Source organism: Lepidochelys olivacea (assembly GCF_965140295.1).
Source record: "Lepidochelys olivacea isolate rLepOli2 genome assembly, chromosome: 15".
NCBI classification, from domain to species: domain Eukaryota; kingdom Metazoa; phylum Chordata; order Testudines; family Cheloniidae; genus Lepidochelys; species Lepidochelys olivacea.
Genome location: NC_140425.1, coordinates 16,447,704 through 16,465,681, shown reverse-complemented (window position 1 = coordinate 16,465,681; position 17,978 = coordinate 16,447,704). Strand labels below are relative to the sequence as shown.

The 17,978-nt window shown below is 51.2% G+C and overlaps 1 pseudogene across 1 annotated transcript in view; it reads left to right on the top strand.

Annotated features, from left to right (window-relative positions):
- The window catches only part of LOC311531434, a 29,109-nt pseudogene extending 11,131 nt beyond the window's left edge, over positions 1-17,978 (top strand). Inside the window, exons 3-4 of the transcript XR_014714587.1 lie at positions 11,316-11,455; positions 13,016-17,978. The product of XR_014714587.1 is annotated as an uncharacterized misc_RNA (transcript). The remainder of the gene's footprint in view (positions 1-11,315; positions 11,456-13,015) is intronic.

Below are 17,978 nucleotides of genomic sequence, written 5' to 3'. Positions count from 1 at the left end.
ACTTTTAGTGAAAGATTATATTGAGAGGAGAATTACTTGCCACTGGATCCGGGCCATGCCTGGTTGCCATTGGAGAGCACACACTCCATTGACTTGGCAACACAGAGCAGATTGTCTCTCCCCCCACCCCCGTTTGCAAGGTGATGCATTTACTAAGCTCCGCATTGATTTGCATCGTGGTTTGGGCCACGCTTGGCATAGCTGGCAGGCTATGCTCACGCAGCCAGCGCAAGGAGACCGACCTTTGCTGCATTGCTCCAAAGGGTCCTCTCGGTCTGGCCTGCAGACAGGAGGTGCAGGGAAGAGTGTGTGTAATGCGCTTCCCCAGGGGATCGGCATCACCAGAGGCCTGAGCGGCAGGTGTGCACAGGGGCTCTCAGCCTGAATGGATGGAGCTGCTGAAGCTGCCATGAAGGGAAAGAAACCCCGGAGAGAATTCCATGTTCTGCTGGAGGATGGCGAAGACAAAACCTGGAAACCATTTCCTGTGTCAGTCGCTCTTTGGCTTTTTCTTCAGTTTCTGTCCGTGACGTGGTGACTTAATGCCATATCTAAACAGAGAAGCAATGCTATCTAGGGGTTAGAGCAGAGGACTAGGCGTCGAAATTCCTGGGCTCTATTCTGGACTCTGCCACTGATTCACCGTGACACTTTGGGCAAGTCCCTTTCCTCACGCATGCCTCCATTTCCCCATCTGTGTAATGGGGATAGTGTTACTCTCCAGCCTCTCAGCAGTGTGGTGAGACCTAGTTAATTCAGCGTTTGTAAGGTGCTTTGTGATCCTTGGAGGAAAGGCTCCGTAGAAAGGGAATTATCGGTGTTGTGGAGCAGTGCTGACTGCCGTCCATTGCACTGCTACAGAAATTGTCAGCTTGGGGCTCTTGGAGAAATCCTGGCAGCCCCCCATCTCCTTTCCCTAGATGCTGCTCGAGGCATAACTTGTTCTCTTTCATGATCCCCATTAATAATCGGGAGGTGCTGTGGCCTAGTGGCAAGTTCTCTATATTAGGACTCAGGAGGCCTGTGTCCTACTCCCAGCTCTGCCACTGGTCTGTTCTGTGACCTTCGATGAGTCACTTCTGCTCTCTGCCCGAGTTCCCCATCTGTAAAATCGGGCTAATGATGCTCCTGTGTGGAGTGCTAGGTAAGAGTTGTTGTTAACAGATACATTTTGTTGGCATTGGGGGTTCCGCCCTGGGGGTTAATAATGTGTTGTGCTTGTAATTATATGACATTCTCGTCTGCAAAGCACTGTACATATGTTAATTAATTCTCCCAGCACCCTGTTATCCTCCTCATCCAGAGCGGGAAACCGAGGCACTGCTAAACGAGTTCACCAAGGACACACAGGGAGTCTGTGTCCGAGCTGGGAGCAGAAGCCTAGCATCCCTGGCTTCCAGTGCTGTGGTCAGTTCACACTGCCTTGCTGGGTACTGAAGAAAAGCCCAGTTATAACAATAGCCCGGCAGAGCTCAGATTATACCCCTGACAGAGCTGTTCAGAGCTGGGGCCCTGCTCAGGTCCCCTTTCTCCCTTGCTGCTCCTCCAGCTGGTCGAGAGAGAAGAGGCTGTCTGGAATGAATGAATAAAAGCAAACTAGTGGGTCCTTTTTGAATGGTGCTGAGCCCTCAGGGCTGGAAACAGCACAGGGAACCTCTTTATTTACAAATCGCCTCACGCCCAATGACTGTGTTCTGGGCCCCCTCTGTTGCAGAGCTGTAGCGAGGTGTGCTGCCCTCTGCCAGGGAGGTTCTCTCCGGTGCCAGCCCAGGAGACAGATATGGGAGTCAGAAATGGAGGAACGGCTGGCCAGGGTAGAAGGAAAGCTGGAAACAATTGGGGAAAGCTTTTATGGGGAAGGAGGAGAATGGCTGAGTGGGAATGTGGAGCCCCTGGGGGATGATCAGGGGAGTTTCTTAGCCGGAGGAAGAAGATCTGAAGCCTCATCTGCCACTGGGATCTTTTTTGTGACACGTCAGGAAGTGTTTTTGCATAAAAGACCCTGCAGACCTCAGCTGTAATTGTTTATTGGTTAGAGACAGGCCCAAGTCTCCAGGTTTGGCTGTGAACCAGCCAAAGGTTTGGGGTGTTTATAGCCAGGGTTTGGGATCAGCCTGGTATGTAGAAAGGGGCCAGATGCAGGGGCCACTTCTGGATCTGAACCTCCCCGAAGATCGTGAGTGTTCCGGTCTCAGGAGAGGCGGGCCTGAAGCAAGGTCTGTTTGGGGGTGAGACTCAACCCTCACCGAGGTTTATCCCAGTGCAGGGACCTCATACAGCCGTGTTCACGGGCATTGGGGCAGCTGGGCTGGAAGAAGCTCACAGTCCGGGGAAGAGAAGTTCTTCCCCTTCTTCCTGTTGGCTCTTAGACACTTCTTCATAGGGTGTCTTTGCTCCAGAAAGATTGGCGGCCAGCCAGGGCTGGCCTGCGGGTTCCCCCCCCCCAAATAAAAACCCTTCCATGGCACCAAAGTGGGTCGTGCCAGCGGCCCCGCCTCAAGCCCCATGTGTGGTATGACTGCTGTGTCCTGGCTGGGGACCCCAGGAGCACTAGGACTGTGGCCGTCTCCTGGCCACCTGAATTGTTCCTCCTTTGAAGGACCTTGGGTTAGCGTGTGCTGGGTACAGGATGCCGCACGCTCCGGAGAACGCGTGCAGCTTGTTGGAAGTCCGTGCAGACGTGTTTCAGTGGGTGCCTTGGTGCTGTGACCCTCGTAGCTCTCTGGACTCTCCTTTGATCTGGTCCTAGGGCAAGGCTAATGCTGGGCAACGGAAGGGCATCAAGCAGACTTGCCTCCTGGCTAAAGAAACCAGCTCCCAGGAGTCCTCTGAGAGCGGTGGAAAGATGTGTTGGGCGTCAAGTCCCTTTCCCTGCCAGGGCGGGACTGGCCCTCCCGGGACGTTTCCTAGCGTTGGTTCATTTCCAGTTGCGTTCTGATTGCCGGCTGCAGAGGTGTGGAAAGGCAGAAGCTGGGAGAGCCTGGTAGAGTTAAGAACGAAGGTGGACAAGACCCTGCTCCCCACCGAGCGTCGCCCTTCAGCTTGGCTTCTCCTCACCCAGCCCCCTGGCAGCTACAGGGGCTCTGTGCTGTCTCCTCAGGAATCCAGCTCCAGCACTGAAGCAAAGCCCTGTCCCTTCAGCCTCGCTGGGCTCTGCCGTACCACGGGCTGCTAGGGACTTTCTGCACCGTCCCTACCAAGCTTGCCCCTCACCTCTCGTCTTGCCGCCACGGCTGCCTTGCTGGCTCTCCTTGGCAGGGAGGGGGCTGTGTGTTAAATTCTGACAGTAGCTTGTGGCGCATTTGATTAAATCTATAGAATTACCAGCATAGCCAGAGCCACCCGTGTTTGGAAGCAGGCGAGCCCGTGACTCCCCCACATGCCCCTGTGGCCGTTTCCGATGATCACGCCATTCCATCAGCCATGGCACTGAGTGCACAGTGCTGCTACCAGGCTTTGATGCGAGTCTATCCGGAAACCGCACGTTAACTATGCAAGCGCTAGAATTTGCACTGGCAGTCGCCCTTTCAGTCCGCGCATGGAAACTGAGCCATGTGATCTGTCTGACCAGTCGAAACTAAAGAGCGAATAGCGACCAGTCCCAGAGGAGTGTTCGCGGTCAATCCAGAGTGCTAAAACAAGATGTACAAACATTTGTCAAGTCATTTCGGATCTCGAATAGACCATGACCTGCTTGTAAATGTTCCAGGAGAAAGAGATTAAATTTGTCCGGTTAATTTATCTGCTCTGTAAGATTTGCTCATCTGCAACTGACTAGCAGGGCTTTGTGGCAGGGAGAGGAGAGAACTGTAGTAATGGGGGTCTGATCTGGGGGAAGGTGCCTGGGCAGAGTCATGTGGGAGAAGCTGGCTAGTATCTGCTGCTATGATATTGCTCCATTCCGCATTGCAGGATCGGGGTTTATGCTTGGTTCTAATTGGCATGATCCTCTTTTACTTCCAGAAGCACAGGGAGCTCACACACAGGAGAAAAAAAACATTTAACTAGCGAGACTTATTTGTGTATCTCCGCATTCTCCGTGGTGGTGGCCAATGAATGTAGACAGCTGTCTAGTACTGTCGCAGCATGTGAGCTGCAAATGCCCCTTCTGAAGGCCTCTGAAAGGCCTGGGTGAGAAGCACAGTCACAAACCCATCACACTGATGAAAAATCATTGTTACCAATGTTGTTCCCATCTGCTGTTAATTAGGAAATGCTGAACCGCTGCCTCAGGGACTGTGTTACACACGGTGGGTCTGAAATGCATCATTTGCATGCCAGGCTTCTGACCGTGCCCACGCTGAGCATGCCATGACACATGGAAAACATTCTTGGGGCTAGAGCGGAGTGTCCCAAACTGCATAGACCTGACTTCTGGAGTGCAGGGGTGAGGCGGGCCCTGGGACCCCTGCATTCAAACCAGCTCCAGTGCAGACTGGATCAAGGAGATGACTTCATGCACCATCTCCACTGAGAATGCAAGGGGACACACCAGACCAGATGACCACCTGATGTCATTGGTCTTGCTTCAGTCAAGCTATGCTGATTTACACCAGCTGAGCGTCTGGCTCAGAGAGTGGTTTCAAACTGCTCAACTACTGAGAGATGCACCCTGGTGGATTTGCAGGTGAATCCCTTTAATCAAAAGGCTTAAGTTCCTCTTTAGAGCTGGTGTGGTCAGTTTATATTGTCCGATGCGCTCTCTTGGGGGACTGTATCTTGCATTGGAAGCAAGATGGGCCAAATTATCTTAGTGGGCTTTTTCATCTCTTTTCTTTTATCTATGTCTAGGATTTTCCTAGTTAGCGGTAAGCCTCCCCCTTGTAACTGATAAGTCGCAGGGTAGCTGATTAACTAGGCCCCAGGCTGTAAATCCCCTTGTGACAAGCCACGCTGGGCTAGGGCTAGTTGGGTTTGTGAAGTGTGTGCAGGGCGAGGGGCAGAGGGCTGGGATCATTACACGAGGGGGGGCTCGGCACAGCTTGCAGGGATCCGATTGGCGTGAGGTGCTCGGAAGGGTTTCAGCGCCACCTGGAGGAGGAGATGGCTGTGCGGCAACCGGTTACATGAACCGAGGGAATGAGAACAGAAGTACGTTCCGGCAGGAAGCAGAGGTGACAGGTGTGGGGAGTGGGGCGGGTCTGCACCTACCGAGGAGGCTGCCGGCCTGAAACGAGACACACGTGACCTTTGTGTATCCAGCTGTTTGGAGTCCTTTGCCCTTCAATCCTGGGCACCCAAATCCCCATCTCTGCTCTTATTTCATCCTGTCTGGCCTCTTCTTTCCCATGCTAACCAGCCCCGCTCCACCCCTTTTCCACTCTCATGGCCAGGCCTTCTTCCAGCCTCCTCCTGAAGTTTAGAACAAGCCCCCCGCTCTCCGGCCACAAACTCCGGCACATCTCAGTCAGAAGTATGGAAATGGGGGAAAGCGTGAGACCAGTAAGAGGAAGAGTAGGCGGGCTGAGCTGTGTCTTTACACGAGGGCTGAACCAATCCCAGCGTGCTTATCCTGTGGCTGGGAGAATGTTTTCCAGCGTGGGTGGGCAGACGCACTAGCTCTGGTCTAGCTCGTGAGCAGCATAGCCAGGGAAAGCGTGGCCAGTGGCTTGGTCTAGCTGTCCAAGTACAGTCCCCCCTGGCATGTATTCAGGCAGCTAGCCCGAGCCCCTGCTCGCCCATGCTCCTCCCAGCTATAGCTCGAGCCGAGCTAGCGTGTGTCTACCCGGGCTGGGCAGCACGTTGCCAGCTGCATGCAGACGTACCCGGTGTGGCAATCCGAACACGTGCTTGTGTGCCGTCCTAGGAACCGGCCCATAAGGAGGCAGCGTAGAGGCCGTATGGGTGTCTGTCTGCTCCAGCCACAAAGAAGGAACTAGGCCGGCCATTTTCCAAGGTGGACCTAGGAGTTCGTAAGGGGGGAGTATGGTAGTGGCTGGGGCGTGGCTTGGACGGGAGTTGGGGCATTTCTTGGAGGAGCGGCACGGTAGCCCCAGGGCCCAGTGTGGAAATGTCGGGGTGGGAGGGCGGAGGGCAGCGGTGCTCCTTGCTGCTGTTCTGCTGACTGACTGGCTGCCGAGTTCTCACAGCTCTGTGCCAACTAGCGGCTTTGGGCTAATTAAGGGATGCAGTCAAAGCTGTAGCTTGGAGCAACAGGGCTGGAAAACAGCAGGACCCTCGTGCACCTCCACCCTTGGCCTTGCTCCCGTCACGCGACCAATGCAGCAGTTGTCGCACCCCATCTGCGCTACCCTATCGCTCACTGGGGCAGTTGCAGTTTCAATACTTCTTAAAGGCGCTCTGTTTCGCTTTGGTTTCACCCCAGCGGGAGCTCCCAGCGCGGAATGGTTCACACCCCGCAGGTCGCTCTGTGAGCCACGCTTCCAAGCCCAAGAGAACAGAGGCGTTTGCGTTTTGATTGGAGATGTCAGAAGTGGTTTAAATGTGCAAAAACACCCTCCCAACAAAGCTCCTTTGAAATCTGGGGGAAGACCATTACATTCAGAATGGTCATTTTTGGGGAGCAGTTTCCCAATCCCCGTGCAGTGAAAACCACCTTGCTGTCCTCCATGCTCCATCCCTGCCACGGGAGCTGTGTTGCTGCACGGTCTCCTTCCTGGAAATTCCCTTGGACGCGTGTTTGAAACCTTCAGCAGCAGCAGGGCGGGGCTGCTGCTTCCCTGTTGCAGCCAGGCCTAGGCAGCAGCAGTTGTCGCTTTCGCCGCCTTGCCGGTGTGTGCGTCTCCGATGTTTTTACCCGCAGAATCTCCTGGCACTTTCCTTGCAGCTGGGGCCGCTGGTGTGCTTTGAAGGGAGGGGGTGCGGGGAGAACACGCCAGGTGCTGACCCCCAGAAACCCAGCAGCTCTGTGTACATGGGTGCTTGGGCTGCCCTTGTGAGCGGAGCTGTCGTAAACATTTTGCCATCGTTCTGCCCCTCAGCTGCTTCTCTCATTCCCTGCTGCAGTGGCTTGTCTGCGTTCTGTTACTTTCCTGGTCATCCCCAGCAGCTGAGTTTATCTGAGCCTTAATCACCTCTTCACACAGAAGTGGGGAGGCAGGGAACAAAACTCTGAAGGCCCCTTGGAGAGGAGGAGGAGGCTTGGCAAGCTAACAGCTGTAAAGCAGCCAGAATACACTGGCTGACTTAGGGGGATTGCTTCTGATCAGAGCTTCCCCTCCCCCTGCCTTTGGGAAAGCACAGGCCCCCGTGATCTCCCCCGCAGTGCAGGTAGCTTTGCTTTGAAGTGTGTAGCCTCTCTGCCTGCATCCCTTCTTCCCTCCTCCTCAACATGGGGAGTGCCAGGGAGCCAGCCTGCAAGGGGCACCTGGAGCAGCTTCTCTAGCTTGTGTCTCTACCTGGGGTCATCGTACTCCCAGGGGAGGAGAAATCCGCAGCAGGGGCCTGTCTGGACAAGAGCATGTTGTGGAGGTTCCGTGTGCTGTGCCAAGTGGGGATGGGGTCACCTGGCCGGTTGGGCAAGGCCCTGCTGATCAGAATGTGTCCCCTGCTCCTCGGGGGCCGACTGGGATGATTTCCTGCTTGCAGGGGGAGTAGGAAAGTCAGGGGAGCCAGCCAACCTCCCAGCCAGTGCTCCTAACTCTCCTGCATGCTAGTCTGCCTCTTCCCTGTGGCCCTGCAGCAGGCAGCATGTCCTTTCGGCAAATGGCGGCTGGGCCAGGTAGGTGGGGCGGGGAGGTGGCCAGCATTTTTCATCTTCCACATTTAAAATACCTGGGGTACATTTGGGATTCATAACCCATTGGCTCGCTGCTGTCACCAGCATGCATATCCAGTTTCTTGGGCAGAGGGACCGCTCCAGTTGAGTGCCTCCCCCTTCCATCACTGGCTTCGTCTCCGGGACTGGTGTGAAAAGAAGCCCTCCATTTTCAGCCCTCCATGCCCATTCTGCCCATGCTCTCTGGCTTGTCTTGGCAGCATCTACCTGCATAGTCCTGACTGCAAGGAAGCCCTGAGTCTCCTGTTCAGCATCACTTCCATCAGCTTGTCTGCGCTCCTCAGGCTTGATCTCCATACTCCCCCTCAGGCTTTGGTGTCCAGCTTCGTCCAGAAACCCCTCTACTGCTTGTGGGCTTGTTCAGTTCTCACATCCATCTATCACCACTTATCCTGGGCTGATCAACAGTGGACAATTAGGTCGGCTTAACTACATCACTTGGGGCTGTGAAAAAGTTCACGCCCTGTGCAATGTAATTAAGCCAACCCCTTGGCCGATGGAAGGATTCTTCCTCTCGGGGAGGTGGATTTACGACAGGGAGGGAAGAACCCCTCCCCTTGCTCTGGTGAGCGTTTATGCTACAGCGGCCGTGTTGCTGTACCCTCCGAGACAGAGACCCAGGCACAAAGCAGTATGTGTCTTGAATAGTGGCCCCTGTCGTAGGCACGCCGCTTCCCTCGGCATGCACTGGGAGGCTGACATACCTCTCTTCCTGCCTGGCACCTTCTCTGGACAATGCAAAGCGTTCTTGACAGCCATGATACCATCAAGAGCAAAACTGATCCTGCTGCCTGCCCAGGGCAGGGGATCGGACTTCTGCCTTGACGTGCCATTGGGGAATGAGGGATGAGCAGCATCCAGATCCCATCCGGCCTCTCTCGTCCCCTGAACAGAACATTTGGGGCCCTCCCCAGGCCCTCCAAGACCATTCTCGTGGGGCAAAGACTGGCCTTTACTCCTGTTTCCCTCCCTCAAACCAGGAATCGGATGTCTGCCCAGCCTAAAGGGGCACGTTCCCACTCTGAACCTTGCTTGGGAGTTACGAGCCGTGCAGTAAATACAAACCCCAAACTGCATCTCCAAAGGCAGCAGCTGGGGCCGGGAGAGGAGCGAGCCCGTGTGGATGAGTCTGGAGGATCTGAATGGCAGAGCAGGGGGCAGGCTGCACTTCTCGGGCCCTGGAAGGCTGGTAGAATCCAGGGATGCAGGCGCTGCAGAAGGTGGGAGTGTGCCTGGCTACTGGGTCCGCCAGCCGCGTGGCAGCCTTGGAGGGCTCTGCCTGGGATTCGTGAGTAAACAGGCAACCGCAAAAGCAGATGGAACCCAAATAAGAGGCTGTGGATTATGAAACCCATGGGGAGGGATGAATCTCTAATAGTTGTCCCCCACACTGCCTGCCCCAAAGCAGATCTCTGCTGAAGCAGTTACTTATAGAGACAGTAGCTAAACGAGGGCATCTCTCTAGACCCATTTTACATAAGGAAACTCTACCTTGTAGGGGCTTTAGTGTTTGTGTTTTTGTGTTTCCCCAATTCAGGGGTTGCTTTGGCCTGGGGCGCAAGTTTAGAACAACTGGCCAGCTGTTCTGGGGGTGACTGTACCTGGCCACCCGTCCTTTGGCATGGGACTGCCAGTGGCGGTGGGTTGGCCGTGCCCCATTGCAGTGCCATCTCATCGCCAGCAGAGGGGAGCTGGCAATTTCAGCATCTCCTTATGGTAATTCGGCATCCTAGGCATGACTGCGGGATGTCTGACTGGGGAAGCTCATGCCAGATACAACCCCAGGGCAGAACCTCTATAGAATCCAGTTGTCTTCACTCAGGAGCGGGCCAGGTCTGGGCAGCAGCCAGGATCCACTCTGTGACGGGTTGGATCCCCTTGGAGCTACCAACTGATGTGCCCAGACTACTTCTGCCCCTGCTTTCCCTGCCAGCCTGGGACTCCAGAACCCTGCCTGTTTGTGCCAGACACACTTGCCGGCTACAAACACAGACCCGGGTCTGAACCACGTCCCCTAACGGCTGCAGGCTTAATTGAAAGTGGCTTAAGAAGTGTTCCTGTCTTTAATACTCAGATGCCCAACTCCCAATGGGGTCCAAATCCCAAATAAATCCGTTTTACGCTGTATAAAGCTTATACAGAGTAAACTCATAAATTGTTCGCCCTCTATAATACTGATAGCGAGAGATGCACAGCTGTTTGACCCCCCCAGATATTAATACATACTCTGGGTTAAATAATAAGTAAAAAGTGATTTTTATTAAATACAGAAAGTAGGATTTAAGTGGTTCCAAGTAGTAACAGACCAAACAAAGTGAATTACCAAGCAAAATAAAATAAAACACGCCAGCCTATGCCTAATACAATAAGAAAACTGAATCCAGATAAAACCTCATCCTCAGATGTTTCAATAAGCTTCTATCACTGACTGGACACCTTCCTAATCTGGGCCCAACCCTTTCCCCTGGTACAGCGCTTGTTCCAGCTCAGGTGGTAGCTAGGGGATTTCTCATGATTGCAGCCCCCTTTGTTCTGATCCACCCCCTTATATAGCTTTAGCACAAGGCGGGAATCTTTTGTCTCTCTGGGTCCCGCCGCTCCCCCCTTCTAAAAGCACCAGGTTTAAGATGGATTCCAGTACCAGGTGACATGGTTCACATGTCCTGTGAGACGCCCAAGCCTTCATTCCTCCCGGCCTGACTCACAGGAAGGCCTGCGAGCAAACCCACAGTCAATTGTCCTGGCTGATGGGAGCCATCAAGATTCCAGACCACCATGAATGGCCCACACTTTGCATAAGTACAATAGGCCCTCAGAGTTTGTTTCATATTTCTAGTTTCAGATACAAGAATGATACATACATACAAATAGGATGACCACACTCCGTAGATTATAAACTTTGTAATAAGAAAAGGAGGACTTGTGGCACCTTAGAGACTAACCAATTTATTTGAGCATAAGCTTTCATGAGCTACAGCTCACTTCATCGGATGCATCTTTGTAATGATACCTTACGAGAGACCTTTTGCATGAAGCATATTCCAGTTACATTATATTCACACTCATTAGCATATTTTTATAAAATTATATAGCGTGCAACATCACACACTCCCTTGAGCAATGGGAGAGGTGGCCAGGTGTGATTCATCTAGGGTTGAACTTAAGATCCTTTGGCAGGGACATGTGGTGAGGTTCAGAGGTGGCAGTAGGATTTAGGTGACCATGCTGCCTCGGGATTTCTCATTCAGTGGCAAGGCTGCTACCAGGTTGCTTTCAGCATCAAGTTGTTGCTAGTCGAGGATTTGTGTGAGAGCCTCTTGGAGTCGGTGCCCATGGAGTACTGATCCTGGTTGGGTTATTCAAGCAGCTGGTTTAAAGTCTGGGGATTTCAGGGATGTCCTCTAGGGATAGGAAAGTGTGCACTGGGCCTGTCGCTGGCATGCTGGGTCTCTAGGGAAGTGGGTAGCAAATGCAAACCTCTCTTCTCACGACAGGCCACCCCTGCCCCTGTGGGAACAGAAACCCATTGCAGAGGGGTGTTGGCAGCCTGGCTAATTCTCTCCCTCTCCCTTTCCAGTTACTGAGTCTATTTCCGCCTTAAGCAGGTGGGAGCCGCCTGCCACCTGCACTTGTGGAGCAGCCAGCTGATGAGAGAGAAAGGCGGGTCTATGTGGGCAGCGGGGCCCAATGCCAGGGGGATGGGCTGGAGGGAGCCAGGTAAGTCGCTGAGGAGAGATGATCAGGGCTGTTACCCAGCCAGCTCAGCCCAAGGGCCTGTCGGTGACACAGAGGAGGGATTTTGTCCTTATTTGGTTTCTCTCCTGCCCCACTTTGTGTCCAGCTGGGAAGCCCCCAGTCGTAAGCCAGAATCGCAAACCACCTTCGGGGAGAGCGATCAGACGCATCCCCCATGTCCTGCGCCTGCCCCAGTCCTGCCCACTGGGTTTGGGCCGTGGTAGACTCCTTGCAGTATGGCCAGCCGCACTGTCCCAGCAAAGGGGTGGCATGTGCTCCCTGCATGCCCCAGCTCCTCCTACCAGGGCTTGTGCCCGAGCCACGCACAAAGGATGGGCTGCTGGCAGGAGGCAGGATACACGGGCAGAGAGAAGGCTTTTGAAGTGAGGAGGGATCCCCTGGAGGCAGGGCAGTGCAGTGCAAGGGCTGGGAGACTAGGACAAGAAGCGAAGCTGGACCTGGAGAGCAGCGGGGAGCCAGTGGGGCATTTGAAGAGAGGGACAACGACATAGACTGAGTGAAGGGTTCATGTTTAGTTATTCCACCTGGAAACAGGCAGGGCACACCCTGACTGTTTTGTAGAAGCAATGCACACATTGCTCTATCCAAGGCCAAGGACTAGATATGAACCATGAGAAGTTGATTAAAAGACAGTGACCGTGGGAAGCTTTCTTAGCTAGGCTCAAGGCCTGAGAACCAGGATTGTAGTAGATAAAAGTTGGTAAATAAGTATATTAATCAACGTCATACATTCCTTTGTGTGTCTTTTTGCGGTAGAAGTATGTAATGATTAGGGGGGAGAAATATAATAAAAGGAGAAGGTAGAAAGCTGGGGGCAGAGCAGCCCATTTCAGCTGACCAGCCTGCTTGCTTGCATAAAGTTGTGTTCTGTCTCATCATTGAACCGCCACAACTGAGTAGCATGCAAGGACTGTGCTGCTCTCAGCAGCCCAGGGCATGGGGTTGGGGCTCTTCAAAGACCTTCCCTACAGAGAACTGAGGCAGCGCTCCCCCCAGCCAAGTAGGGCTGAATGCAGCTTGTGTCCCCTGGAGCCTGTCCATTCCGCTCCATGCCCCAGGGTTTTGATAGCTTGAATCCCAGCGGCAGTTCTGGCCCGTGTTACGCTGTGTGGGAATCAGTGTTGCTCACTCTTGCAGTTTAATCATGAGTCTTCTGCTATCTGGTGATTTCCTCAAAACCTGGAGTCATGTGATCACATGAGGCTCCCAGCTTTCATCCAGGAAAATACGCTTCGGGCCTTCATTTTTGCAGAGAAAAGCTTGAAAATGTGACTTTGAAATGCACTCGAAAACCAGAAGGCAAATTAAAAAGAACCCTAGACTTATTTATTTTTACAGTCTTATTCTTTTTAAGCCACTGATTTGGGGAGGGGAGGGGTGGGGGGGGTTGGCTCATGATTTTTGAACACCTGCGGTTGGCAATGCTGGGAGCTCCACTCACGGTCTCCCCTTGCTCATGGAGCATTCTGCGAGATGGAAGATTAACCCAGTCCTGCTCCTTGGCTGTGCTTCCAATTACAGGACCTTCTGGACTGCTACCTCCATTGCTGGGTGCCAGGGCTCGTGGATCCAGGAGTCTCTGCAAGAGAACTGTGTGTGTCCTCTGCTGTCGCTCATCTTTGTGTAACCCTCTGTCGACCTGGGTCGTGAACTTTCAAGGGGAAGGGGAGAGCGACAGATTGAAGCTGATGACCCAGCTTTTCCTGGCTATCACTAGAAAACAGGCGGAAGAAGTGAAGGGTAAACCTCCTCTGAATGAAGTTCTTGCTACACGTTTTACCTTGTATCACTTTCATTAGAAACTCTCACTTCCTATGAAATTATATTTTTGGCCACATAACTATGTATTGTTTCAAAGCACAAGACTGTCTTCATTCTTTTGAACTTTATATTGCTGAAACCTGGCTACCGACCTCCAGCACTGCAGCTACAATGGAAGACCACTTTTTTTCCGTGTTTTCCATTATTTTGCAGACTTTTAACAACAGAAGAAAATTGCAATAACCCTATTTAAAAAAAAAAAAATTTAAAACGCGACAAACTTGCTAGAACCCCAGCACCAAAGTTAATGATGGACGAACATTGGAATGAGGCCAAATCTGAGAGAAGAAGTGATGCCATGGTTCTTTGGGATGACATGGGAATGATGTCATAATTAGCTGTGGAACGGTTTCCAAAAAAACCCGAGTCCTTCGACTGTTTTTTGAGAGGAATGTGTGAAGGAAATAAGAACCGTTTAAGATTGGCCAAGGTCTTAAAAGATGCCATTTGGCTTCTTCTGTGCTTCCAAGCTTTTAAAGGTGATTGTGTTGCTCTTCTCTTGATACTTGGGTGAATCAGACAGGATGGTGTATTACATGTCATGTAGTCGCCTCAAGATCAGAATAAAGGCATTGAAAAAATCTGCACTTCTGTCTTGGGAAAAGCCCAGAACATAGCATAGGAGTTTTTTTCCACCTGTTGCTCTTTACCGTGAGAGATACAATATCTCTAAATATAGATGAGCTCTCTCTCCCAGTAAGATACCTCCGCCACACCTCCTGCTTGCACCCCATTTTTCAGCTGACAATAACACACCGTTTAGGACCTTCGAACTTTCTATTTATTGAATCAGGTTAGACCTACGTGCTCTTTGGTCTTGAGTTTTTTGAAGCCCTTGGAATTGCCACCCCTGAGTCTGAGGACTTGAAAAGCAAGTGGGAACATGGTTAATAGAGGATTCTAGTTGCTGCTTTTCTGATGGTGGATCATCGTGTCCCAGAGCCCTGGGGACTTTGGCATAACTACCACTGAGAACTGCCTTGGCTTAAGGTCTGGAAAAACAGTCTAGGGCATTTTTGGTTCCTAGGTTTTATGTGATGACATACAGAATCCTGGGGCTACTCTCCCAGATTGGACCACAGGGGTGACTTTCCCCCTTCTACGCCATGCTTCCTTGGGCCTCTTCTTGACGTGGTTCCCTCCACTCTGGGCTTCTCCCATGGCACCGTTATTCCCTAGGACATGCCAAAAGAACTGAAAGTCCAAAAGGCATCTTTTTGCAAATTACATTTAACATGTTTTATTTTTCAGTTAATAACTTACCTCCCAGCTGGGAAGAGGCCAGACAATCTGAAGCTGGAAGACTGACCATTATTCAGAGAGAATTCATTTATTAAACAAATTGTTAGCTGCACCATAGATTATCCATAGGAACAGTCGGCCTTTTACGACCTCTGGCTTTACAGATATGCTGCTTTTGGCTTGGCCTGATTCTGTGTGATGCTGAGCACCCATAACTCTTATTAATATCACAGGATTGGACTCTACAGGGCCCATCCTGTGCTTATTGAAGTCATTCTCAAGGCTTCAGGGGGCTTTGGAACAGGCCCTGTGTATACTCCTTTGCTGTCCCTTCACTGCATCCGTTCCACGTCCAATAAACTGATCAGATCTCCACTAGTCTTTTGGTGTAACAGAAATAATACTGCTGCAGTGGAATATTATGCAAGGATCAGTGCTTTAACCATGTGCACCCTGGCTTTGCCTCGCTATTTATGTAGCAGTGAGACGGTTACCTGATGGCAATGTTCCCTTCGTCTGTCCACTAATGTTCTCACTTCAGTATCTTCTGGTCCATTTGAGTTGATGGCTCCTATATCCTCCTCCTATATTGTCCGTGTCCAGTTCGGGGGGCCATGTTCTCCTTTTTCTAATGGAGTTGTGTATGCAGGTCAAATCCGTTCTCGTGAATTCAGGTTCAAATCTCAGGTAAAACAAAACAAACCAACCTAGACAGCACGTATGTATGTGCTTCCAACCTGCCCGTGGACTCCTTCATGGGTCCTTCACAGGAGCTCAGTATATGGTCCAACTATCAAGCCACCCCCCTGCCCCTCCCTCCTGCCTCTGTGTCCTGGCATGACAGAAACTGAGTCTTCATGGATGTTATTCATAGGCAGAGATTTTTTTTTTCAATGGGGCCAAAGGGCATTAGACACCAGTCTCCTGTTGATGTTCAGTGGGAGTTGGGCTCCTAACTCACTTAGCTCCTTTGAAATCCCCAGCTATAGATGTTCAGGCCAAAGGGAAGATTATGATCCAACCTCCTGCCTTATAAACAATCCCTACCAAATATCCAATTTTTTAAGCACTGACCACTAGACTCCTTATACTTCTAGGTTTCAGAGTAGCTGCCGTGTTAGTCTGTATCACCAAAAAGACAAGGAGGACTTGTGGCACCTTAGAGACTAACCAATTTATTTGAGCATAAAATTTGTTAGTCTCTAAGGTGCCACAAGTACTCCTCTTCTTTTTGCTTATACTTCTACTGGCTTTTCCTGTTGCTCTAAGGTCCACCGAGATCCATATAGTACAAGAGCTTGTCACCATTTCTGTATGTACCAGAGAACTGGAATTTGGAATTCGTAGTGTTGCTCCCGTGTCTTTTTAAAAGAACATGATTCTGGAGTGAAACAAGCATGGCTTTTTCCAGGTTTTGAATAGCGTAGTAATTGTTCTGAACCTTATCGCTTCGTGTCTCCACAGCCATAGGCTATGCCAGGTCTGCTGTTGCACAATAACAAGTTCTTGAGTTACTTTGAATAAAGACAGTAGAAAACTTAAGGGGCGTGGTTGGATTAATATTCTTCGCCATTATAATCCCTTTTCTTTCTAGGATAAAGATGGATCATATGACTGAAGATGGTACAGATCCTAGAGGGTTCCGAGCTAGGAAAATGGTGAGTGTGAATTCAGGTTAACGCGGGATGTTAGGAAAACGCCAATTTACTCCCATGACTTTCTTAGAGACCATCTAAACTAGTCACTTAGCTGGTTCCTCACAAGTTCTTGACTTGTTTCTAAACCCTAAGTAATCCACTCAATCTGTAACATAATTTATTCCATAGCGTCCTACTGCTAGAGCAGAGCATAGACCTGCCGAGTCCAATAAATTGCCTCCAGTCATGGGTTTTGCCTGGATTAAACTGAACACCCCTGAGGTTTTGCTTAATTTGATTTGAATTACACTTAACCCCTAGATCACCAAGTGAAAGTCATGCCTTTCGATAATCCATTGTATTTCTCCAGTGCTCTGAGAGGAGGGTGATTTCAAAGGGAGTGGAGATAGATACAGGGTATGTTTGGTACATTATAATTGAATTACTGTAACTGAAGTGTGTAATGTAACCCCCCCAAAGCACCCTTAAATGCAACATTTGTTAAATATCCCCCCATCCCCCGGTTTAATTTCTCTTTAAAGGGTAAGGGATGGGGGGGGGAGGTGCACATTTTATATACTGACAACACAAATGCTTTGCCATAAATATAGCTGTGTATGACAACTTTTCTAGGTAATATTGCTGTGATGGCAGTCTTATGTATATAGATAGGATGGACATAACTCCTCCGGCTTATCACAAATTGTCCTGTTTGCTTTGCCTTGTCACCCATCCGTGACAATCAAGCTCCATTATGTAGCATTATCCTTTTTGCAACAGCTGTTGCTCTTAAAAGGGCATTTTTATGTGGTCCATTCAGATTGTCAAGGTCTCGAAAATCTCCTAGTATCAGAAAATGAGTCGTTAGGGGATGCCAGTTTCCAAAGCACATTTTAGTCTCTGTATTACTTCATCCCAAAATGGATTTACCCTCCAGTACGACCAAAGTGTGTGGAACCAGTTACTGCCCTGAGCCCCTCCAGCTCTTTCTGAGCGGCATTCTTTTTTTTTTTTCATCCATACTGGGGTCCAGCCCTTCCTAATGTGACTCTTCTGCTGGATGACTTTGATCCTGGGATCATGCATGGTGCAGCAGGCTGTACCTCTCTAGTGCTCCCTTGGGGCGAGGGGAGAGACAGAGCCTGGAGCACAGCCCTCTGACTCTGCTGTTTAGGGCCACTGCTCCCGTACAGGGGGGTTAGTATGCTTCTGCAGCCCACAAGAAGCACAGTCCTAGGCCTCCAGGAAATGGGTGGGGAAGAAACGTACAGGCTCTTCTTTCTGGGAGGGCCTGGGTGGTCAAGGCTCTCAAGCTGTTTCCCCAGTCAGCAGCCCCGTTTTCCAGAGTCCAGAGAGCTCTGAGCTGTAGTCCTGCTCCTTCCGAGTGCAGCCAAGCTGTGTAAACAGAGCCGTAGGGACCCACTCATCTCTAGGCTTGCCAGGCATCACCCGTGGGTGTTGGGACCTGTCCCAACACACAGAGGTGTGTTCAGGATTGCACACAGCTGGTCCAACTTCTGCTTTGATGGTCTGATGTCCGCGTGAGTCTTTCCACTGACTTCAGTAGGCGTGGGATGGGCCCTCATTGTGGTACTGTAGTTCTGTGCTCCAAGCCCTCTGCCGCTCTTCTGCTGAATGGGGAAAGGAAAGTACAGGCTGAGGGTGTGGAGTCTTGCTCTTAGCCAGGGCGTTTGGTAGGAGGCAGCTGCCCGGTGACTTTTGGGAGTAGGATGACCAGATGTCCTGATCTTACAGGGACAGTCCTGATTTTTTGAGGCTTTGCC